Source organism: Sphaeramia orbicularis, chromosome 1 (genome assembly GCF_902148855.1).
Source record: "Sphaeramia orbicularis chromosome 1, fSphaOr1.1, whole genome shotgun sequence".
Taxonomy (NCBI): domain Eukaryota; kingdom Metazoa; phylum Chordata; class Actinopteri; order Kurtiformes; family Apogonidae; genus Sphaeramia; species Sphaeramia orbicularis.
The window spans coordinates 33695672-33722418 of NC_043957.1; the positions used below are offsets into that span (position 1 = coordinate 33695672).

Sequence of the window (26747 nt, forward strand, 5' to 3'; positions counted from 1 at the left end):
CTTTTTGGACTGCTTACAGTGCAACAAACAGGTGTTTGACTGCAAAGATGACACAGAGCCTCAGCAGAAAACACTGGCTTCCATTTTCTTTCTTTCTTTCTTTCTTTTTCTCTCTTTCTTTCTTTCTTTTTCCTTCCTCTCTTTCTTCTTTCTTGTTCTCTCTTTCTTTCTTTCATTTTCTCTTTCATTTTCTTTCTTTCTTTCTTTTTCTCTCTCTCTTTCTTTCATTTTCTCTTTCATTTTCTTTCTTTCTTTGTCTTTCTTTCATTCTTTCTTTCTTTCTTTTCTCACTATTTCCTTCTTTCTCTTTCTTTCATTTTCTCTTATTTTCTTTCTTTCTTTCTTTCTTTGTCTTTCTTTCTTTCTTTCTCACTCTTTCCTTCTTTCTCTTTCTTTCATTTTCTCTCATTTTCTTTCTTTCTTTCTTTCTTTTTTCTTTCTCTCTCTTTTCTTTGTTTCTCTTTCTTTCTTTCTCTCTCTTTCTTTTTTCTTTCTTTCTGTCTCTTTCTCTTCCCTTTGTTTTTCTTTCTTTTCTCTCTCTCTCTCTTTCTTTCTTTCTTTTCTCTCTTTTCTCTTTGTTTTTCTTTCTTTCTTTTTTTCTCTCTCTTTTCTTTCTTTCCTTCTTTCTTTCTCTTTCTCTGTCTTTACTTCTTTCTTTCTTTCTTTCTTTCTCACTCTTTCCTTCTTTCTTTCTTTTTTCTTTCTGTCTCGCTCTCTTTCTTTCTCCCTCTCTTTTTTCTTTGTTTTTCTTTCTTTCTCTCTCTTTCTTTTTTCTTTCTTTCTTTCTTTCTTTCTTTCTTTCTTTCTCTCTCTTTCTTTCTTTTCTCTTTGTTTTTCTTTCTTTCTTTCTTTTCTCGCTTTCTTTCTTTCTTTCTTTCTTCTGAGTTACACTGGTCCCTCCTTAGTCTTTAATCATTCAAGAGGGCATGTTTCAATTACTGAGCCACGCGAGGGACAATTTCTACTCCATGCCCTCAGTCAAAATCCAGCATCACCTGTGGAGACTAATAATTTTGTCAGTAGAGATTATCTAGGTGAGAGCAGATGCCTGAGGGGATCCTAGTCAAAGTCACAAAATGAACAACATGGCCACAGAGTAGTAGAGAAAAAAAACACATCCATTTCCAGTTGGATGTCTGTCCACAACTGAGGAAAAACCTTGTACAAACCTGCACTTTCACACTATTTACCAGCCTCCTGCTCATCTATTTGTCCACACTGTTATCTTGTTATTACCCAGTTTATTAAAATAAAACAGTGAGAAACAGATCGTGTGGCAACGTGAGAGTAATCCAAAAACAAAAAGGTTAAACATCAAGTCAACTTTTCACTTCCCCAGTAAACCTTTAAATCCCAGACTGTAAAAAAGTCACATTGGACCTATCTCCTCATTGATTTTTTTTTTTTTTTTTTTTTCTTTTTTTTTATTCCGAGCACCAGCATCATTCTCAAGTGTTCCTGATGAGCAGTGTGCATGTGCAGCAGCATGCAGCAAGACTAAAGCACAGATTCCAGCAGCATTTCTCATAGCTCTTCAGTTTATTTCTGAATGCTTTTTCAAGCCCTCCTTCCTGAAAATCTCTTAACTTTCCAGAAAATGCAGCTTTCATCAGCGGCACAGCTTTTTTCATGTTACCAATTTGATGAGAGCAGACTCATCACCCTGGTAACAAGAAAAAAATATTGTAGAATTTGTTCTCCCTGTATCTGTCCATATGGAGGTTAAAGATGATCACAACACAGACCACAAAGACCACTTGTGAGAGTAAATATTTTTTTACAAACATTCCTAGCTGTACTTTTATCTTATATTTTTTCTAATGTAAATAAGTGTGCCTTCTTACTATCATTTGTTGTGCCTTGTAATTTCTTGCACTAAACTGGAGAGCTCTACCTCAATTTCGTTGTACTTGTACAAAGAAAATAAAGAGATTCTGATTCTGAATTGCTTGTATACTGAATGTTGAAGGTTTATGTGATTTGAGCACCCAACAAATTATAGGTCTATCATGCAACAGCTGTCAGACTCCTGATTGAGTGTGCCCCCCCCCCCCCAAACTGAACAATCTCCACCACCAGAGTAATGGACAGTGCAATACTCACCCTACCTCAGTGCAATAGCCACAACACATGCACATTACTACTACCTGCATATATCCTATTTGTTGTACATATCTCTCATCTGTAGTATAGAGTTAACTTTTGTATATTCTTTTTGTATATTTTGTTCATCTCACAAGTTCTAGTAGTACTTTAGTAGCACATGTGTATTAATATTTTATTCGGAAGCCTTTGCACAGTCCGACTTTTTTCTTTAATACACTTGTATGATATTTTTTATTTTATTTTATCATATTTTTTTCTCATACAATCCCTTTCGCACTAAGTATTTTGCTGCTAAATTGAACTGAGCTGCCAAACTGATTTTTATCGTTCCTGTGACAGTGACAACTAGAAAAGCACTCGGAGAGCGCAGACCTCCGCCAAGGCAGATCAGTCCCCCCCGATCACCACCAAAATGTAATAAGTTGTTCATTGTGCCAGTATCAACATTTTCTGAAAATGTCATTAAAATCTGCCCCCCCCCATGACCCCCCGATCACCACCAAAATGTAATAATTTGTTCCTTGTGCCATTATCAACATTTCCTGAAATTTTCATCAACCCCCCCCCCCATCACAACCAATATTTAATCATTTGTTCCTTGTGCCAGTATCCACATTTCCTGAAAATTTCATCAAAATCCCCCCCCCCGATCACCACCAAAATGTAATGATTTGTTCCTTGTGCCAGTATCAACACGTCCTGAAAATTTCATCCAAATCTGTCCATAACTTTTTGAGTTATCTTGCCAATAGACAGACAAACAAACACCCCACCCCCACCCCCGATCACCACCAAAATGTAATAAGTTGTTCCTTGTGCCAGTATCAACATTTCTTGAAAATGTCATCAAAATCCCCCCCCCCCCCCGATCACCACCAAAATTTAATAATCTGTTCTTTGTGCCAGTATCAACATATCCTGAAAATTTCATCCAAATCTGTCCATAACTTTTTGAGTTATCTTGCTAATAGACAGATGAACAAACAACACCCCTGCCCCCCCCATCACCACCAAAATTTAATCATGTTCCTTGTGCCAGCAGCAACATTTCCTGATAATTTCATCCAAATCTGTCCATAAGTTTTTGAATTATCTGGCTAACAGACTGACAAAAAGACAAACCCCAATGAAAATATAACCTCCGCCATTCCTTGGCGGAGGTTATAAAGTTCTATTCTATTCTATTCTATTCTATTCTATTCTATTCTATTCTATTCTTTTCTATATTTTGTCACAGACAGAAAACATTCTCATTGTCTTTTTTTTTTTTTTTCATCTCTCAGCCCAAACATTTCAGTGCAAACCCCTGCCAGTATTTTTCGGCCAGAATAAAGCAGTACGTGGACACAGGCCTTTACTCTGTAATGTGGTGTGGTGTCACTCCTGGTGAATGTGCGTCGTGGTACTATGTCATGCATTTTATTCAGAGACACTCGTTCCCTGGAGCTACTAAGACATTCCGTTCTGAAGCCAAGCCTGTGTCTTACCCCATCAAGTATTTCACCCACTCAGTCTTGCAAAGGGAGACTACCAAAATAAAACAACTTTGTAATTTGCTTGAGTAGTTTGAGAGTGATGCTTTTAGTCTTCATTTGATGAGACGCAAGCCAAGTGAATTCCGCTAATGAGGATATGAAAATGTCTGTGTTAGATCATGACAAAACATTCACTTTACAAGCGTGTTTATTTTTATTTTTCAACTGTTGATGCATTATATCTGCCGTGCCACTTTGACTGTATCATTAGCAGCTGGAATGTCATGATGCCTGAATTGTACACCCAGAACCAGAACGTCTGCCTGCATCGCTCATGTGGAGGATGGAAAAAAATAAGCCGGGGTGACCCAGCATCCACCACATCCCTGCTACCAGATGTGACTGGTTTAATAGGTTGTGTGTGACAGATCATCAGACTGGATCCTGTGGCCACTACTCCCCCTGTCTGCCAATCACTTGCCTCCAAAGGGCACCCACACAGAGAGTTTGCCTTCCTCTACTGTTGAGATGTTTCTGAGTGACAAGCATAACAAAAATACATCCGCTTTCATCTATAGGTCGTATACTGATGCTCTGCTGGCAAACAGAAAAAGTACTGAAGAAACAAAGTTAACTATTTTTGTGTCTGTAGTTCTTCATATTTTTTTGAGTGACATGCTATCTAACAAGTGACAAAAAAAATGTCGGTTTTCATCCATCATCCATTCATTTATTTCTGTCCATCACTCTGATCTGCCAAAAATGGGAATTTTCTCATTTGTCTTTCTAAGAATTTAGACTAAAAAGAGCTTATTCCTCATTAATTACAACACTAATAACAAAACACTTCTATATACCTGTATGTGTAAAGCTATTATTCAAAAATTATTGAATTTAAAAAAAAAATATATATATATATATACATATACGTCAAAGGCTTTCTTGAGTGACAAGTGACAGCTCGTGTGGTTTAAATCTCATGCCAACTACTTGTTCACTTGCCTGTCTGGAAATGATATGACCTGAATACCAAACAGAGTGGAAAATATCATGACTGGCGAGGGTGCTGACGGACAAGTTAGGGTAGGTGCTTGCGTGTGCTTGTGCATGCTAATTTGAGGAAGCATAATTTGTTTGTACACGTGTCCTTCATCTTGTGTTAGAAGCAGATGAAACACCCAATGCTAAACGATGTTTTGCGGATGTGCATTGGGCTCACCTTGGATCTGCACAATCTTAATAAATATTGTCATTGCGGCAGGTGTTTCAAGGAGACATGTGATGCATTTTTTGTTAGTTTTGCCGTTAATATGATGTTATGTTGTTGGACGTCTGGATGAAACATGGTGACAGGTTCAACATGTGAGGAAAACATGCCAATGTCAGTGTTATTGAGGTTGTTTATGTTGTTTGGAGAGAAAAGGAACACCAGTACTAGAGCAGAATGAAGAAATACGATATAATAGTATAATAGTAAGTATAATAACAGCTACTCTCAAACCAAACCTGTAGCCATAATGTAATGTAATGTAAACATGCTCAGAGTGTGTGTGATGGACTACAGCAGGACATAATAGTGAATGGTTGGATGCGAATGAATATTTTATATAGATGGCGTTATAGAAAGGCATTTTTTACTGTTTAGAAATGTTTTAGTTTTTATTAATGTCTGTTTTTTTAATGATAACATCAGCCTGCCCAGGGACTACAGGTGCACTGTAAAAAAAAAATGACTGTAGAATTAACACCAAAAAGTTGTAAAATTGCAATATAAACAAAAAAACTGTAAGTGACAATATAAAGCAAAGTTGTTTATTTGAAAAGATTTTTGTGTTAACAATTAAATCAAATACAGCTGCAGTTTTTACAGGAAGAGTATGTGAACAAAACCAGATTTGTATGGAGACATTATGTATTTCTATTGTTTAGAAAATAAAACTGTACACTGAAAAAGAATGTGATGCCGTTTAAATTGCAAAGACCATAATGTTGAAATAACAGCGTATTTGCTTTTTTTTTTTTTTTTTAAGTTATAAAAAAGTAAACACTGAACAATTTAACATTTTAAATTTGTAAATGAATGGGCTGATAGAGTTGGTAGAGGAGCTCATCCAGTAACAAAAGGGTTGGTGGTTCGAATCCTGCCTCAGACTGTCCATATGTCAAAGTGTCCATGGAAGACACTGAACCTTAAACTGCTCCCAGTAGGACCTGGTGGGTTTGGACACCATGAAGGTGTATAAAATGCACTGAATAAGTGCAGTCCGTTTACCATTTAAATCTACATGTTACTCCGTAAATATGTTTGCAGTTGGATGTTTTTTTTACAGTATTGTTCTGGAAACCACAGCTGCCAGTTTTTTCCGTAAAAACACCAGGATTTTTTTTTACAGTGTGGAAATTGGCACTAGCACTAGAACCTGGTACACTACATCTCTCCTTTATAAGGTTAATGTATATTGTGCTTTGTCCCTATCTAGATAAGTAAATAAAATGAAAATGAAATATGAGAAAACTGAATTTACTGGAATAAAATTGTCAAGTGAATTGTGAATGTGACGCAAACTTACACATTCACACAAAAACACCAGGGTTTTCAATTAGATCCACATCTGGTGAGTTAGTTTTCATTAGTCTTGAAATATTTGCGAGACATTTAAAATCGATTTGTAGCGTGGCCATTCAGTCATCTTTATGTCCAGCGGTTTGAGGAAGCGATCAGATTAGATCCTGTCTATGACCAGCCGCTTCTGGCCATGAATACATATTGTGTCACGGGGTCGTCAAGATGTCACTTTTGAATGGGCAATTTTTAGACATCAGGTGGCAACAGAAACAAATTAACTACAATGACCCCTTAAGCCTGTTAAGCCCTGGAACAAGATAAGCGGTGCTGTTTGACATGTGGTACAAATGGTAAACAATAAGAGACAGACAAGCAGTTGAAGCAAAATGTCTCCGTGAGTGTAGAAATCGAGTGTGGCTGTGTGTGAAAACCTCGCCTGTTGAGTGAAATCCGGTGATGAGGTTATCAGATCCGCGTCTATCCATCAGTGTGTATATGGCGACAAATACAACAAGTACGTGTAGGTCTGTGTGTGGGTCTGCAAACAACCCATGCAATTTCTGTGTGGGTCTTTTTAAGACAGCGAGTACTTGTGGGTCAGAGTTTGTGTATGTGTGTACATACTTGTGACAAATCCATCAACTACACAGACAGATGTGAAAATGGGCGTGTGGTGAAAGTCTGCGGTTGAAAGTATCATGCAGTACACTTGCATGGTGCATCGAATAAATAAGAGGTGATAGTGCCTGCATGCATGCAAATTTCCTATATGACTTGTATAATCAACCCTCTAAGTGAGATTAAGTCGATGTGTGTGCGCGCCGATGCGTGTTCGCCTCTAGCTTACAACCCAAGAGTCTTGTTTGTATGCTGTCAGTCACTGCAGACAGCCATTGGCTAAACAATACGAGGGACAGAGAGGAATTGTGAGAGGTAGAGAAAGAAGTGATAGGAAGCAGGACGAGATGAAAGAAAACAGGGAGACGCACACATGGGAAAAGGGAAGAAGAAAAGGACGAGACAAAGGAAGTCGGAGACAGATACAGAAAGCTAGAAGTAGAGAGAGACAAAGAAACAAAGAGCAACAATGGTAGGGGGGGGGGGGGCAAGGAAAGTGAGGGGGATTCTCAAGGGTCTGTACTCCTTGCATCGTGAAGGATGAGTCATGAGTATTGAAGACACATGCACACACACACACATACACATACATATATTTAGAGTCACCTTGGCGCTATATAAGCCTCTTTCCCCAAGGTCTACTTGTGTCTTTACAAGAGGTGTGTCTCAACTGTCACATAAGCTGGTACATCACCCAACTGAGAACAGTGAAAATAACTGTAAGTGAGAAAATAGAGCACGACACTCAAGGCCTCTATACAGAAATGAAATCTAAATAAAAGGCTATCAGGATGTGAAGGGAACTTTTACAAAGGCACTGCCCGGCTGAAAGGAGTTCGCACAGAAAATATTTCATCGGAAAAGCATTGGCTGTATGGAATGTCATAATAAATGTTAAAACATTAGTTGCTTTTCCATTGGACGTCTGCACAAAACTTTACCGGACATTTACTAAATGTTGAAAAAACAGAAGTATGTAATATCAGGTTTTTCCATTAAATCACAAATGCGATGATTTGTTTATTTATTATTGCGAGATAACACGAGAAGTCATTCCATAAACATGACGACGATTGTAAATATGGTGTTGATTTACAGATATATCATTATTACCTCGGCCAGGAGGTATTGTGATCGCTTTGCTTTGTGTGTTTGTGCGTTTGTGTGCGTGTTTGTTTGTTTGTTTGCAAGATAACTCAAAAAGTTATGGACGAATTTTCAGGAAATTTTCAGGAAATGTTGATACTGGCACAAGGAAGAAATTATTACATTTTGGGGGGTGATCAAGGGTGGGGGGGCCACGGGGGCCCCACTGATCTGCCTTGGTGGAGGGTCTGCGTTCTCCAAGTGCTTTTCTTGTTATTATATATTACCCCTCTATCTCGAACTAAATTAAAACATGATTGGGTTTCCTGGTGTGACCACACATACTGCGACATGTTTCTTCTTCTTCACTTGTAACATCGATCAACATCTGTTTTTTTAATTCACCTGACTCTAGTTGCGAAAAAAGGTCTTTCCATTGCAGTTTTGCGTGATATACCATTTGCGCTACGCTGGAAAAACACCTCTTGCCAGCGCAGAAACGTTTAATCGAAAATGAGACTTTTGGCGAAATTGTTGTTTTTCCATTAGGTAAATTTCTATGCGCAAGTCATATTTGCGCAATTTGAAGGTCAATGGAAAAGTGACTACTTATTTTATGCAAAGTTGCGTTAACTTTTCACAAACATCATGTAATGGTGACAGTAGGCCACTGTGTAAAGCAGGGGTGGGTAATTCTTTTTCTTATGAGGCCACATGAAAAATTTTGACAGTTGTTAAGGGCAGAGTCAATACACTTGCAGCTCTTCTCAATATACATATCTATAAAAACAGTAAATGAAAAAATACGATACAATGAAAATGTGGAGCCCAAAATACAACTATTCAATGAAAATGTGTAAAACCAGCTCCACATTAACTTTACATGAACAACAATAAATGCATCCAGCGTTGTTTGTTCACTATCTTTTCTTTTTCTTTAGCTCTGAGTTCAGTGAAGAAATACTTAGAAGTCCACGTCTTGTTAAAAACTCTGCATTCTGAATCAGTCTTTCTTTTTTTTTTTGGCATTAGCTGACATCTTCATGGGGTGAAACTGACCAACAAACCAATCAGTGCATAAGCCTTGTGCTAAATATGGAAAGTATGCGCATAAAAACATTCACAATAAAAGCAATGCCATGGTATTAGTTGTATCTATTATAATGATATATATTTGCACTGAATTACACTAAATTAAAAGCGACTGAAATGTAGCCTAAATAAGCTTAAGAGTAGACTTTTATTGAATTTGTCAATGCAAACAGGTGTTGCGTCATCGTATCTATGCAGTTAGGTTACCTAGGTTACCAGGTTATCAAAGATGTCTCGTGACTTGTGAACTGCGGTGGAAATGAAGTAGAATAGCTAATGAATCTGAAACAAAGAATGAAACAAAACAAAGAGTGACTTGAACAGTCCTAAAATATGACAATGGATCAGTGACTAAAGAGAAAAGCTGGAGAAACGACGACCGATGTTAGCAACAAGGTGCACAGACGTTCTGTTAGCATCGAGCTGTTAGCACCATTTGTAATATAGCACAGACTTCATTTGTAATATACAAAATATAATAATATAAGCTGTATAAAAAGGTTTTTTTTTTTTTTTTTTTTTTTAGGGTGAGAGTGGGAAACTGGCTGACTGGTTAGGTGGTCCGTGATTTTTTTTTTTTTTTTTTTTTTTAATGATAAAGCTGTCCTTGGTGTGAAAAGTTTGAAAACCCCTGATCTAGACTCATTAGACCACATGATGTTTACTCCAATTTTAAGAAGCTACCCACCTACTACATCAGTTAGTTTTAAAAAACCTACTTCAAAATATATCCAAAACATATTAATCACCGAGGTAATTATTCAAAGGAAGGTGCTAACCTTTTTGCAAAATTAAATTCATGTGCCTTATTTTTTTCTTTAAATCTAATTACTTTATTTAATATTCCTCCTGCACCATTTTTGGGGCAAGTTTAAAGGGCACTGGGGGAACTGAAATTAATAGACAGAACCATAAACAAACCAATCTCGAGTTGTAGTTAAAGAACTGAACATGGGGCAAATATGGTTTATGAGAGAGAAAAGATGAAATCCATTAGAAGAAATATTCTTCAAGACTTGTATAGTTGATAATGAGAATCAGTATATTTTAGGGTCTCTAAATGATTAACAGGCCAAAGTACTACTATGAGGAAAACAGCAGAAGCTAAGAAAAAGCAACATCAAATAAAGTCCATCCATAAGATTACATTTTTTAAAGTTTGCAGAGTGTATGTGAGCCTCTGTCAGTCTACTGAATAATTCTGCAGCTCGGATCAAAAAGGTTTAATACACAGCGTACCATTATTCTAATGTTTTACTATGATCTGGCATGCTCATTAGTGGCTTACTTACCAACACCAATATGTAATCAAACTACTTTTTCCTTATGTGAACCATCACAACACAGAAATAGCACAACAGCGTACAGTATGTCATCATTTTCATAGCTAATCAAAGTCTATTGTAAATTCTAATCTAATGCTTCTCATATCCTTTTCACAAACAGAAATCAATCACATTACTTCAGACAGAGAAAACAAAATCCATCTTTTCTAACCCTGTTAAGCGCAGATGGCAATAAAATAAACACTATAGAGAAGTAAATCTATTGGAACATAGTCTTGTGGACATTTAAAAGAGATTCCTCCGTCAAATAGAAAACAACTGGTGAATGGTATTAAATTTCTAGTCTATCTATTTTGTCCCTCAGCGTGATTGTAAAACAAAACAGCAGCGGCATGTAATTTTGCGCTTAGAGGCGGTGGGTGGTGTAATCTAGCCTGGAGTCGGATCCATTGACAAAAGAACCAACAAAACAACCAGCAAGACCTTTACAGCAGTAATGAGGAGGTTGTTCGTGGAGGAGGCAGAAGATGTCACATCCTCTACTGTTGTATTTCTCTGTCATTTTTCACACACACACATACACAAACACACACAAACGCTTCCACGCACTTGCAGACTGACTGATGACTGTTAGCCTCATACTTTACACAGACGTATACGCTTTGTCTGACCTTAACATGTTCAATTAACCTGTAGTAATCCCTATAGACTGATGGGGATGTCTGAAGGCTGCTTGTCTAATATTGTAAAAGGGGAGATTACCATGGCTACCCCTCTGTGTTTGTGAAAAGATTAATAATGTCCTACAACTCAGTAAGGGGGAAAAATTACAAGCTCTAAAAAAAAGTAAAAATAGCATTTTGCACGTAATCATGTACAAAAAATACAGTATCTTGCAAAAGCAGAAAAATAACCAGAATATAAAACTCAACAGTTTTCACAGCTTTAGTGATGAACACATTAGACATGAGTGATAAATACCTTTCATTTTCAAAAAATGGACTTAATCCTCAGGAAGGTGAGGCACAGTCTGGATGTGTCAACAGTTCATTGCAGGTCTGACCTATAGGGTCAAAGAACCATTCACTCTCACATGCACACCTATGGGCAATTTGGGAGTTCATTCACATATTATAGCACTTGTCCTTTGGACTGTAGGAGGAATCCAACCAAAGAGAACCCACTCGTATACCTAGAGACTACCTCCATTAGGGCTGCACGATATTGGAAAAAACTGGCACTGCATATGAAAAAATACTCAGGATGATATAATAGCTGTGTGGTGCCGATGTAAATGGTCAACAAACTAGTTGTGTTTCCTCTTGTTGTGGCGACAGGTGGAAGTCACTGTCAACACAGAACCACATGTTTCAGTTTTATAGTAGTAGTAGTAGTAGTAGTAGTTTATTTCAAGCACATAAAATCATCAGATAACAAGAATATACAACATGGTCAAAACCAATAAATTTTAAAAATGTTTGCGCTCGAAAAGGAGTGGGAAGAAGTATAACTATTGACTCCCACCCTCTTTTTACAAACTAATAATCAAACTACATCCGCTTCCTTTGCTTTGTAACACACATTTTCCTCTGTATATTTTTTACATAACACAAACATCCATAAAAAACCATTCCTATACACTTTTTTTAGTCCACTCATACACAATCAGATTTGCAATAATCACTGTTTTTAATATAAACTATAATATATACAGGATGGGGAAGCAAAATTTACAATATTTGAGGGCAGGGATTGAAAGACAGTGTATGACCATTAGTTTATTGAAAGTCATGAGAATTTATTTGCCACAAGAAAATTGACATAATAGAAAATGTTTTTATTCTATGTGTCCTCCTTCTTTCTCAATAACTGCCTTCACATGCTTCCTGAAACTTGCGCAAGTGTTCCTCAAATATTCGGGTGACAACTTCTCCCATTCTTCTTTAATAGTATCTTCCAGACTTTCTTGTAATAGTTTTGCTCAGAGTCATTCTCTTCTTTACATTATAAACAGTCTTTATGGACACTCTAACTATTTTTGAAATCTCCTTTGGTGTGACGAGTGCATTCAGCAAATCACACACTCTTTGACGTTTGCTTTCCTGATTATTCATATGGGCAAAGTTTCTGAAAAGGTATGGATAATAGTGTTAGGTATGATTATGACATCAGTATATGTTTGGTTTCAAAACAACTGACGTAGTGCCTGCTGAGAAAAAACAACTAAATGTTCATTGTAAATTTTGCTTCCCCACCCTGTAGTAGTAGTAGTTTATTTCAAGCACATAAAATCATCAGATAACAAGAATCATACAACATGGTCAAAACAAATAAATAAAAAAAATTTGCACTCGAAAAGGAGTGGGAAGAAGTATATCTTATTGACTCCCACCCTCTTTTTACAAACTAATAATCAAACTAGATCCACTTCCTTTGCTTTGTTAACACACATTTTCCTCTGCATATTTTTTACAATAACACACAAACATCCATAAAAACCATTCATATACACTTTTTTTTTTAGTCACCTCATACACAATCAGATTTGCAATAATCAGCTGTTTTTAATATAAACTATAATATATATATCCACTTTAAATATTTACTCCAAATACAATGATTGATAAATATGATAGTATCTTCTTATCATGATAACCAATTAACTATAATATCTTATTTTATGCGTACTTCTAATGTTCTATATTTTGTTATTATAGTGGATTTATACATCCTTTTAAATGCATCATCCTTCTTGTAGCTGAAATAATTCCAGATAACTGATGTTGCTTTTCTTTTTGGCACTAAGTCTTTGTTTTTGGTGATTTGTCTTATTTGTGCTCATTTTTCAATGTTGTACCCGAGACCTCACTCCAAACTGATTAAGAACGATTGTGATTGATGGATCGCGGGTGCAGTGTGTGTGTTCACATACTCTTGAAATTAGATGAGAACACATTGAGTTCATTTGCCTCCTAAATTGCAGGACTGCGATGTGACTATTACGCACATGTACATCACAGTGTTGATACTCAGACGATATATTGTGCGGCTCTAATCTCTGCACAAACACACCCCACAGAACCCAGACACACATGTTTTTGGCAGCAGTGCTGACCGTTACACTGCTGTAGCATCCAGAAGACAAACTTGTGCACAGAAAATCAATATAAAATCCAGTGAAAATATTGTATAATTTACTGTTAATGAGAAATCATGGGTGTTTGTTGATTTATTTGTTTGTTTGTTAGAACAGAATGGGAATCACTTCCTGTCTCTGTGCTGTTAAATGCATTTTCTTCTAAATGATGGTTTTTCCTCTATCCATGCCCTGCTCTTCTAGTTCAGTAACTTTATATGCAACCCATTTACCATGTTGGTGGAATAATAAATATTTTCTTTCCTGTTTGTAGTCTTTTTGACTTAAGTTATACAGCTGTTAATGGAAACCAAACTGAGATAATCATCTTTTAATGTCATGCTAGTTTTTATGATTGTAGACACTTTTAAAAAGCGTATAAAAACAAAATAACCCAATGCTGGTTTAAAATCTGTTCTATAAAACTGTGCAGCCTTGCAGGCTTAGCAGAATGTACCACTAGACTGAGCAGAATGGCTTTTTTCCCTATTCTGCTGCTGTGTCTTCCCTAAAAGGGACATAATACAGATTGATGACACCAAAGTTTATAAAGCGGTTCACTTATGCAGCATAACATCCCTCTTTCCCCACTTTTCCTGTCACTTTTGACTGGCTACTGAAGAATGGCTGTGAAAATGAAATGATACCAAGAAGATTCAAACCCTACACAGAAAACTACGGCCAATAGACTTATCTAATCTTTCTCCTGTAGGTTTTTCTTTAATGTGAAATACTGCTCTGTTTTATATAAATCAGAACATAATCCTGTTTATTTTCCGTGGGAGTCTCCATGGTACTGATGTGATTCAGCTGTCTTATCCTCACAGGTAAACAACAGGTGTTTGACATTTATACCAAACAGTGTCGGTAATGCAGGTGTTTCAGCCTATTGCGCCAAAAGACATAAAATATGCCAATGTGCGTCTTTGCCCCACATTAAAGGAAAGTGAAGTACCCATCTCATACCAAACTCATATTCCCCCTGCTGATGCTTCATTAAAGCTTGAAAGCAACACAATGAAATACCTGTCATCAATGTTTGCAGTTATCAACAGAATGGTGCTCATCTTACCTATAATAACATTTAATTATTATATTTATTGACTTGTTAAAACTTCTGAAATGAACAGAATGACAGTGTATATGTTATATAAACATGTTACACAATAGACATGTGAAGATATTGTACTACAGTTGAAAGTTCAGGAAGTCTAGTGGGTACATGTACACAGACCTCATGCTGCATCTAGGCACTTTTTTTCTTTTTGCTTAACCTTGCAAAGTTTCATATGATTCCTGTCACCTTTTTTTTTTTTTTTATCCATAACCTCTATCAATCCCTCACTCTGTCAGAATCTCCTTTTTTTCTGACATAAAAGAAAATAAATATGATGCCAGCAGGTGTCAAGAGGGATCCTCCTTCCGCTCTCTCCCTCTCTCTCTCTCTGTCTGAAATGGTAAGGAATTGGATGCAAGTTGCTCCCTGTACAGTGTCAGAGGGGAGTCTTTTTATCATTTGTATCTGTCAAATGAAAATACCTGGTCTTCAAGGTCCTTTCCAAATGGCAAATATACCACTGATCCTATTTTGTGTTGTTTTTCAGCAAAGTCATACAGGCAGAGGCCGTTTTAGATGCAGGGGGGTACTTAAGTTGGGAGTCACTATCCATATTCAAAGAGACAGAATACTGGGGTATCAGTGGACACCATGTGGTTAGACTTTTATGGATTTTAAGGCTTGGGTTAAATTCACTGAATGCAATCTTTCAACTTTAGTAAAAATCCAATTGTCAAACATATTGCAAAGGAGTGGCATATATGGTTCATTCTCCTACAAGCCAAAACATGGAAGATGATCAACATAATCTTGCTTCATTTTTACACAGCTGTTGCATTTGTTTTATTTTTTTTCCCCAACAGTCAGTGGTTCCAACACAAAGTTGGGGTTATCTGGGGGCATTTTACAATCTTAAACTGTAATCTATCTTAATTTATCATATGACCTACTTTTCAGAGTGATCATATGGATCATGTCATAACCCTGTAAAGCCTGAACCATTAAATCATTGACAGAAAATTCCAGTTCTTTGAAATGAAGCCTTTATTGGTCCTTCGGAACAACCAAAACAAACAAACAAAAAAAAAAAACAATCAAAAAAAACAAAAAAATCAAATATCAATTTCAATGTATGAGTTTCAATTTTGTATCATATTTGATACATCAGGTCCAATGCTCAATATTTTTTTTTTTGAACAAACAAAACATAATATAGCACAAACGTCTAACAAATTGGTAATTCCTTTTCTAAATTGGCAAAGTTCTGCCTCCTTCCTCATTAATGACAGTCTTGTAGTGTCACTGGAAAAGCCTCTGGTGAACAAATTCCTTCCCCCTGGTGGATTATTTGTGTATTGCATGTATCTAATTGTATAAATCAGGTTTTTCAAGAAAAAATATATCCCAATATGTAGAAGGGCTTCAAACTCATGTATCAAATATGATACGTTTGGTGTTATAGGGTTAAAAGCATAAATAACAGTGCTATCGAAACATTTCTAAACAGCTAACATTCATTTCATTAGCGTAATGAGCTAACCGATGGGTTTGTATTGTTGCTAGCACAGGACGTTAGGCTAGTGAGATAATTTCTGTCCGATTTAATTTCCCAGTAATTTCCCATTCCATTTCTGCACTTTACTAACAATTCATTTATTCTTTGAAGTCATTGCTCTGTGTTGTATTATATTATTGTGTATATATAGCTATTATTTTGCTCTGTCTTTTCTTTGTTTTGTGCATGGTGCAACCAGTAATTTCCCACCCAGTATCTCTGATTCATCTGCATTTAAGTTTTCAGTATTAGTCCGTGTTAACTTGCAAAGCTTGTGCAAAATGTTACTTTACTGTTATGGAAAATATGATGACAAATTTCTGTAAGGTCATCAGCTCTGGGTATGACTCCAGTGTGCAGTGAGTCTGATTCATACAGATGCTTTAGAGTTACGTATATTGGTGTGAAAATGTATTGATTAATTAGAAAAATTGAGGAGGGCAAATTAGGCTGTTGTTAATTTAACTGAGATAAAATAGGGTGAGGAGTCAAGCCAGAGTAGATCCACTGGCCCTCCACACCAAGAAGAGCCAGCTGAGGTGGTTTGGATGGATGGGTGGGTGGGTGGAATGAAGGTGGTCCAAAATTATGCAAAAATCAGTTTCTACACAGATAACAACAAAAAGCCATTGGACACAGTCTAAGACAAAACTAGAGGAAAACTGATCATAGTTTGGTTGTAGCTCCACTATATTTTGTTTATTTTTCTGAAATATGATTCTACCTCAAAAGATCTTTTGGTCAGATCACCCTGTCCTACATAGAGCCAAACCTAACTACAGTGGTTTCCACTTCCATAGCTTGAATGAATAAATTCTTTGTTTATTTTCAGAATGGGACAGTTCATATTAATGAACATTTACATGCAAATACGAGAGATTATAGCAATACGGCTAATTTCCATCTTGAATCCCATTGACAATTAAAAAAAAAAAAAAAAAAAACAGCTTACAAATAACACAATACCATAACTGAAGTAAGATATACAAAAAGAAAAATAAGCAACAACACATAGTGCACACAAATAGACAAAAACAAGGACCAAGGGAAGCCACCAAGCAAAAACTAATTAAGGTTTATACATTAATTATATTATAAATATTCCATTGCTGCTATTACACATGATTATATTATAAATATCCCATTGCTGCAATTACACGTGATTATATTATAAATATCTCATTGTTGCTATTACACATGATTATATTATAAATATTCCATTGTTGCTATTACACATGATTATATTATAAATATTCCATTGTTGCTATTAAACGTGATTATATTATAAATATTCCATTGTTGCTATTAAACGTGATTTTATTATAAATATTCCATTGTTGCTATTAAACGTGATTTTATTATAATTATCCCATTGTTGCTATTACACATGATTATATTATAAATATTCCATTGTTGCTATTACACATGATTATATTATAAATATTCCATTGTTGCTATTAAACGTGATTATATTATAAATATTCCATTGTTGCTATTAAACGTGATTATATTATAATTATCCCATTGTTGCTATTACACATGATTATATTATAAATATCTCATTGTTGCTATTACACATGATTATATTATAAATATTCCATTGTTGCTATTACACATGATTATATTATAATTATCCCATTGTTGCTATTACACATGATTATATTATAAATATCTCATTGTTGCTATTACACATGATTATATTATAAATATTCCATTGTTGCTATTACACATGATTATATTATAAATATTCCATTGTTGCTATTACATGTGATTATATTATAAATATTCCATTGTTGCTATTACATGTGATTATATTATAAATATTCCATTGTTGCTATTACATGTGATTATATTATAAATATTCCATTGTTGCTATTACATGTGATTATATTATAAATATCTCATTGTTGCTATTACACATGATTATATTATAAATATTCCATTGTTGCTATTACATGTGATTATATTATAAATATTCCATTGTTGCTATTACATGTGATTATATTACAAATATCTCATTGTTGCTATTAAACATGCTGAAGCTAAAACAGCACTTGGGTGTCATTTGAGGTCACAATACCAGAACATACTACAGTACATTAATGCCCAATAACAGGATAAAATAAAACGTACTCATTAGGCTGGTTTAGGCTGTACCTATTATTTCCATTTCAAAGAAGACCATTTGGCCTCATTATCCTGACTCCCCCTTGCATTTTCTCTACATTTCTTTCAAAATCTCCTGGCATTGTATGGGTTGGTGCAATATTCTCTTTGAAATTTACCATGAAGTTTCAGTGACAAAGATAAATTGCAACAGAAAATGAATGGAAGATAAATGTGGTTTTGTGTGCTCAATACTGTCCAATGTGGAATGATAAAGAGATAGAATGAAGGTAGTAAAGAAATGAAGAAAATCCCCAACAGACAGGGACACGCAATAATTGGTATTATATTCTTCGAGACAGAGGGCTCCTAAAGTTCATGACATACGCATTACCCCATGAACAGACATTTCTCAGTGTAATTTTCCACTATCAGAACTTGCAGCACATGTTTTTTTTTGTTTTATTTAGCACACAACAGTTTAATACAATGTTGATTTAAAATATAAAAGAAACAACAAAAATATAAAGAAAAAAACCTATCAAAATACATGTAAAGACCAAAAAATAATAACAATATGTGCATGGGAGAGGTAGAAGCTAAAAAGGCTTATAAAACACCATGCCCATAAAAACTAAAGAATGAACTAAAAATAAAATTAAATAATTTTACAGTCAACAGAACATAACAGGTTCAGCTATCTGACATCATTTACCAGTTCACTTTGGGTCGAATGAGTCAAAGCAAATATTCTGCTATCAATTTAAGTTTTAGTCTATTCCTATATATAGATACTGATATAGAGGTATCTAAAACATCTAAATGTTCAACATGCTCCTGTAAAATATTATGCAACTGATCCATAAAAGCTATTTCAATCATGACAATTTTGATTCAATGACTAAAAGGTGTATTTGTTATGATTTATTGGTTTGTAGTGGATGTTGTCAAGTGCATAATCATGTTTTCTTTTTTTAAATCATTTGTCTCCACAGTATGTTACCTGGAAAACATAATGCTTATAGCAGAGTCAATATTCTTATTGGATATTGCTGCTGAGAGCCCATAATGAAAAACAACTCCAGTTTATTTTGTCTAGTTGATTTTAATTATTCTCTCATTATGAGCAGATCTGCACGGAATATGGCAACTCATGTCTAAATATCTTAGAATAGAGACCGGATATTACCTGAAATAGAATAAATCATAAGAAGCTTGAAAAATGTATGCACCCACATGCGGTCCATGGGGCATAACCTCCCTTTTCTTTGTGTCATAGCAACTGTGATTGAATATGACATGCCATCAACTGAAAGGAATCCCCACTGGACAACAAATAGACAATAAATGTCATCCTACCCATCTATACAGAGACAAAAGAAGAATTCCCTGTGATAGCACACTCCTTCTGCTCATCTATCATTGTCTATCATCAGGATCTGCGATTCTTTTTTTCTGCTGTTTATCTTCTAATTGGTTTTATGCTACGTAATTACACTGACAGAAAATGCCTAAAATAATCTAAAATGTCAAGCAGATAGAAGTAGAGATCAATTTACCACTGTGAAAATAGACCATATATAGGTGGAAGACACTTTTTTCTCCCATTTGCTAACAGTTTAGCTCATGTTTTTGTGTCGAAACAACAACCTACATAAAACTGTCTTTTCTATTTCCATCTCTGCACAGAAAATCTAACATATACAGTATTTATAATATTATAAATATTCCATTGTTGCTATTACACATGATTATCTAATAAATACCCCATTGTTGCTATTACACATGATTATATAAAAAAATATTCCATTGTTGCTATTACACATGATTATATTATAAATATCCCGTTGTTGCTATTACACATGATTATATTATAAATATCCCATTGTTGCTATTTCACATATATACAGTATGCGCTAATAATAATTACAGATGATCAGTGGTAGTGGTGGTGGTGGTGGTGGTGGTGGTGGGGGTCACACCACACGACCATACAGTGAAACTGAAACTTAAGATGCTTTACTAATTCCTCTGTGTCTCCCACTTTTGTGCACCTCATTTTCCTTTTCCCTACTTTCGGAAACTTTTATTTGAGGAGGCAGGAAAAACCGGTTCTCAAAAAGAACCAGTTCTCAATTCCCATCCCTAGTTACCTCCACCAAGGAGGTTATGTTTTTACTGGCGTTGGTTTGGTCTGTCTGTCTGTCCGTGTGCAAGATAACTCAAAAAGTTATAGACAGATTTGGATGAAATTTTCAGGAAATGTTGATACTGGCACAAGGGACAAATGATTAAATTTTGGTGGTGATCGGGGGTGGGGGGTTCACGGGCACGGGGGCCCACTGATCTGCCTTGGCGGAGGTCTGCGCTCTCTGAGTGATTTTCTAGAAAAGAGAGTGTAGACCTCCGCCAAGGCAGATCAGTGCCCCCCACCCACCCTCGACCGTCGATCACCACCGAAATTTAATTGTTTGTTCCTTGTGCCAGTATCAACATTTCCTGAAATTTTTATAACTCCATAACTTTTTGAGTTATCTTGCACACGGACGGACAGACAGACAGACAGGCAAACAAATATCGGGGCGGGGGGGGCACTGATCTGCTTTGGCGGAGGTCTGCGCTCTCCAAGTGCTTTTCTAGTTTTACTATTATTACCTCCGCCAAGGAGGTTATGTTTTTGCCAGGGTTTGTTTGTTTGTCTGTCTGTTTGTCTGTCCATTAGTGTGCAACATAACTCAAAAAGTTATGGACAGATTTGGATGAAATTTTCAGGGTTTGTTGGAAATGGGATAAGGAAGAAATGATTAAATTTTGGTGGTGATCGGGGGTGGGGGGGCCCACGGGGGGGGGGCGCAGACCAGAAAATTTCATCAAAATCTGTCCATAACTTTTGAGTTATGTTGCACACTAACGGACAGACAAACAGACAGACAGACAGACAGACAAACAAACAAACAAACAAACCCTGGCAAAAACATAACCTCCTTTGCGTGGGGGGGCCCACGGGGGGGGCCACTGATCAGCCTTGGCGGAGGTCTGCGCTCTCCGAGTGCTTTTCTAGTTTTTACTTGAGATCAGATTAGTCTATATTTGGTCTTTTCATCCCACCGGCCAGACTGGACCCTTTGACAGGACGGTTTTGGCCCATGGGTCCTACATTTAACACTCCTGCTCTTGATGGAAAATGACATCCAGTTGTTCATTCATTCATTCATTCATTCATTACACTGGTCTACAATTTTTTAGAAATGATCTGCTTCAGAGATTAAATGTACTAAATGTTACGTAGTTTAATAAGATTAATTGGAAAATAAATGACAAAAGTGCCGGTTTGCTGATGTTTTCAAGATATATGATTAAGTGTTATTACACATATATATTGGTTTATGTACATTTCTATAATAGTTTTATAAATCTTCCACTAAATAGAACCTGTAAAGTGAATGTATTCTAATGTGCAGACAGTGTTTTGAAGTAGATCTTGTAGCTTTGAGACAAATATTCCTTTTGAGTCAAACCCATTCTCTCGTTAATTCTTGAATTTCACATTTTGACCCAAGGCTGTATCTTGGAAAGTTCAGCCAACCAGCATTTTTGACTTGATTTTTCTTTATCAGTGACTCTCATGTGGTAAAATTTCATTACTTTTATTCTAGAAGCATTTTCCTTGTAGACCAGTATTATCTGAACCCAATTTATCCTCACTAGGGTCACTTGGAGCCTATCCCAGCTACTTACGGGCGAAGGCGGGGTACACCCTGGACATTTTGCCAGTTCATCGCAGGGCTGAACATATAGAGACAAATAATCACTCTCACATTCACACCTATGGGCAATTTAGATGAACTGATTAACCTATCAGTGCATGTCTTTGGATGGTGGGAGGAAGCTGGCGTACCCGGAGAGAACCCACGCAGACGATCGAACCCAGGACCTTCTTGCTGTGAGGCACGAGTGCTAACCACTGCACCACCGTGTCGCCCACATCCAGTTGTTTTTACGCAAATTTAGAATCACATGCAACACTCAAACCTGTGAAGTCACAGCTGATGCGTAACTTTAAAATCATGAATATGCACCGAGCATCAAAACAAAGCAAAGCCAAAGAAGAAAACTGGTCCTCTCACGTTGACAAAAGCGTTTATGAGTTCTGCATTAATGCCAGTCTGTTACAGAGTGGCATCTCAGATAGAGAGGTAGAATAAACACTTCTAAACCCAAGAAGATCAAAAGAGTTTTTTTTCTTTTATATATTAATAAATATCTTGACGAACATCTGGAACATAAGGTTCTAGTCAAACGTACACTCAGTGATGCTTTTATGTTTGATAGTGACAGACAAATCAAGCCCAGTAGAGTGGCAGCATTTAGACGTCTTTCCGCCCTTATCATCTATCATATCCCATCCTTCTTTGGTTTATTTTTTCATAACCTTTCATCATTATGTCTAACTTTCATCTTTTTTAATGCAAATAGATAGTAAGGAACTGAAACTGGCAATTACAGATAAAAGATGCAGTCTGTAGTAATTTGAACACAGCATAAAATATGTTACATGATGAATGCAGATATTTCTTTAACAAAAACTAAATGCTTTCAATGAGGACTGCTAAATAAAAATAACATGAATTCAGGTAGAGGGTATTGTTTTGCCTCTTTTAAGATTTTTGGCTTCTCTCCACTTTGAACAATACTGCCGTGTGAAAAGGCTTTTGTGTTCTGATCAATTCTTTATTGGATCCTCACAATAGCCGATAAACTACAACTTCCCTTTTTAGAAATTAGTGTCACAGAATGGGGGAAGATAATAACAACGATAATATGCTACTGATCGGCAATAATAGAGCAGCATGTGTGCGCCTGTGTGTCCCGTGAGCAAGACAAAGAACGGAAATTGAGTCAAGTCGGTTGAAATCAAATGCTTTGCAATTTTCTCACCAGGTTTGTTCTATTGGTACAAAAAGATGCAATCAGATCTTCACGTTTGTAACTTTTTTCCCCCCTCTCCCTTATCACATCATCATTTACTATCATCATCGCTCTTACCCTCCATTCTCTATTTACTTATGTCTCATATTTTCTGTTTTGGCTCTAATATTCACTCAGATTCCTTTTTTTTTTTTTTCTTTTTTAGATTTTAGGTTTTTTTATGTTCAGATTTGATGCCCTTGAAATTGAACTAAACCATTAGGACACAATATTAGTGCCACATCACTGACCCAGTCGTTATGGTTAGGGTTAGATACAGAAACTCTGACTTTATGTGACCAACAGTTTGACTAAAGTGCTGCAAAATGTCATTGTAAAAATGTGTTCCATTATTGTACATTGACATTTTATTAAAAAAAAAAAAAAAAATCACGAAGAGAAACCTACAATCAGTCGATATAATGTGTCTGTCAGAGAGAAAAAAGAAAGTGGGTGAGTGGAAAAGCATCACCCAGGCAGGAATGGCAGCTGAGTGGAGGAAAATGGGAGATTTATGGTCATGCTAGACCACAGGTGTCAAACATGCGGCCCGGGGGCCAAATTCGGCCCGCCAAAGGGTCCAGTCCGGCCCCTGGGATGAATTTGTGAAATGCAAAAATTACACTGAAGATATTAACAATCAAGTGTGTTCAAATCATTTTAGGTCATTTCAATCTAAAAATAATGAGACCAGTAAAATACTATCAAAATAACCTGTAAATTATGAAAACTGCAAATTTGTTTCTTTGTTTTAGTGTTAAAAAAAAAGTAAAATTACACAAAAATGTGTACATTTACAGACTAGCCTTTAACAAAAAAATGTGAATAACTGAATGTCTTAAGAGAAGTATGTGTAATTTTAATCATTTTCTCCCTGTTATTAAATGTTTTGTTTATTTGTAGATCCACTGTGATCTCTAAGTTGTGATTAACATGTGTAAATGATAAACGGCGTAATAAAAGTTAATGATAAAAGGCGTAATATTGTTAACCTTGCACTTGATTTACTAAAGAATTTTCAGGTTGTTCATATTTCTTCATGTTGCGTTCAAGTACAATTCGTAGATGTAAATGTTTTCATTACGGAATTTTCTTTTTTCACTCAAAAGTTCTTATCCTATTATTTATATTATTTGACTGGTCTGGCCCACTTTATATCATATTAGGCTGAATGTGGCCCCTGAACTAAAATGAGTTTGACACCCCTGTGCTAGACCAAATGGAAACTTATTCTTGATTCACTCAGATTCCTCTTCCTCTGTCTTTCACACTGACCTTAGGTTCTGGTTTCTTTATTCCTCCCCTTCACCAGAAGAGGGCATCTAACTAGAAAAGAAAAAAAAAGAAAAAACACTCCCCTCTGTCCTCCTCTACTTTCTAAAAGAAGCATAAAGACAAGAAGGAGGACCAGGACACCAAACTGATCTATTTTGATCCCTGCTGTTTTCATCCAGGAAGTCTGGCGCGCACACACACACACACACACACACATACACACACACAGTCACACACTGATTTTCCACAGAGGCTGGGTCGACCAATGCCTCTATAGACAAGAATATCGAGGGGAAGAGAAAGCAGAGGGGTGAGGGGATAAAAGACAAGAACAGATTAAGCATGAAAGGAAGAGGAGGGGAAATCTGCCATGGGGGCCCTGGAAGGGACGAGGAAGAAGGAGGAGAATAAGAGAGGGAGAGGAGTGAGGAGGGAAGAGGATGAGACACCGGGTAAGAAATGAGGCAAACGGGAGGGAACCAAGACAGAAGAAGAATTCAAAAGAAGGATAAAAGAGACAAGAGAAGCACAAGGAACATCATCAAACCAAATATAAGATGATCATGACTATAGCAGAAGGTATTGTCTTAAAACAGATAAAAAAAATTAAAAAAAAAGCTTATTTGTGCCAGGACCTGTGTGTATATTTTTGCATATACTTCTATGTAAATGTAAATGAAACAATGCTTGCTATCCCACGCATGGCAACAGTAAATTTTCTTTCAGGATAATACACCAGAGCAACAACCAACGTCAAGGCAAGTGCTATTATGCAGAGCTAGATTAACTACAGTGTGCACCGAGTTTAAAATCAGTACCATGCATTCTTACAGCCAAGACGCCCACTTAGCCATGCTTCTAATTATATTTTGTCAGCCAGGGCTCGTTAGGAATAGAAAGGCTTTGTGATGGGAACAAAACAAACTCTTTTCAGTGTCACAGACTTCACAATCTTATGGGTTTTTTTTTTTTCTTTTTTCACATCCTATAAAAAAACTCTACATATGATTAACCTTTGCCTTCATTAGTATACATCTCCATATACCTGATGTAAACAAGCTGTTAAATTGTTTATTTTATCTAAATTATTAAATGTTAAAATCTAAACTAAACACAGGTCGAGGCTTGTTGAGCCGCATTACGTAATAAATTCCCATTATGTAATAAAAGTTCGAAATGTAAAAAAGAATGTCACGTCATCTTGTAATAAAGCCACATTGTGTAATAAACTGACGCATTTTGTAATAAACTACCTCGATGCATTATGTAGTAAATTTTTTTGCATTACGTAGTAAGTTATTACAATTTGAGAAATTTATTTTCAGGAAAATAGAATGTGCTAAATTAATCTTTAACCCTTTCATGCACGAATTAAGAGAACCTTAATCAAAATTTTTTCCTGAGTGTTTTTATTCCTCTTTAGGCATGAAAAAAACAATGCGATTGAAAATTTTCTTCTGAAAAATAAATATAAAAATAAATAAATAAAATAAAAATCATTTAAAAAAAAAAAATTTAAAAATACATTTTAAAAAAGTAATAATGACAAAAAATTCTTATGAGCCTATTTTTCATGAAGTTGCGAAAATATCCACTCAGCTGGACACCACACATTTAATTTTTGACACACAGAAACATGTATTTACTGATAAATTGTGTAGAAACTGTGAGGAAGGCTTGTGATTCTGGGGGTTTATCCTCAGGAGAGATCTACATAATGTTATCAATTCATGTCAGAAAAGGCATGTAGTGTCTTAAAGTTTTAATAAAGATATGTATAAAAAAACAAACAAAAACAAAAAAAAATCAACGAAAAGAACAACAAAATCCATGAATATACAAGAGAACAGCTGTAGAATAGCTGTCCACTGTAGTGACCACTATGCATGAAAGGGTTAAACTGTGTGGTTAAAGTTCTGATTCCATTACCTGTAGCTCCTGTGACTAATTTCTTCTAAATTGCTCTGAAATGATATTAATTTGGATTGTTATTACATAATGAACCATGTTATTACATTTTTTAAAATAAAAATGTGTCAAGTGTATTTTGTAATAAATTTCTGAAATTGTAACAACTTACTATATAATGTGAAAAAATTTACTACATAATGCATTGAGGTAGTTTATTACAAAATGCGTCAGTTTATTACATAATGCGGCTTTATTAAAAGATGACGTGACATTCTTATTACATTTTGAACTTTTATTACATAATGGGAATTTTTTACATAATGCGGCTCAATAATACAAATACGCAAAAGTGAATTAAAGATGCAAAGTTGGCATCTCTGTCATGTTAAAGTCGGAAATGTGCAGCACAGCAAAACTGTATAGACATCCAAAAACTACACGAATAGATAAATAAAGTTAGAATAATGTTACATAAACATTTTTTAATGACTTCCTACAGATGATAATGAA

General features: G+C 35.8%; 1 protein-coding gene across 1 annotated transcript in view; it reads right to left on the reverse strand.

Annotated features, from left to right (window-relative positions):
* Positions 1-26747, reverse strand: part of LOC115427402 (zeta-sarcoglycan) — a 737662-nt gene that overhangs the window by 274399 nt on the left and 436516 nt on the right. The window lies entirely within an intron of this gene.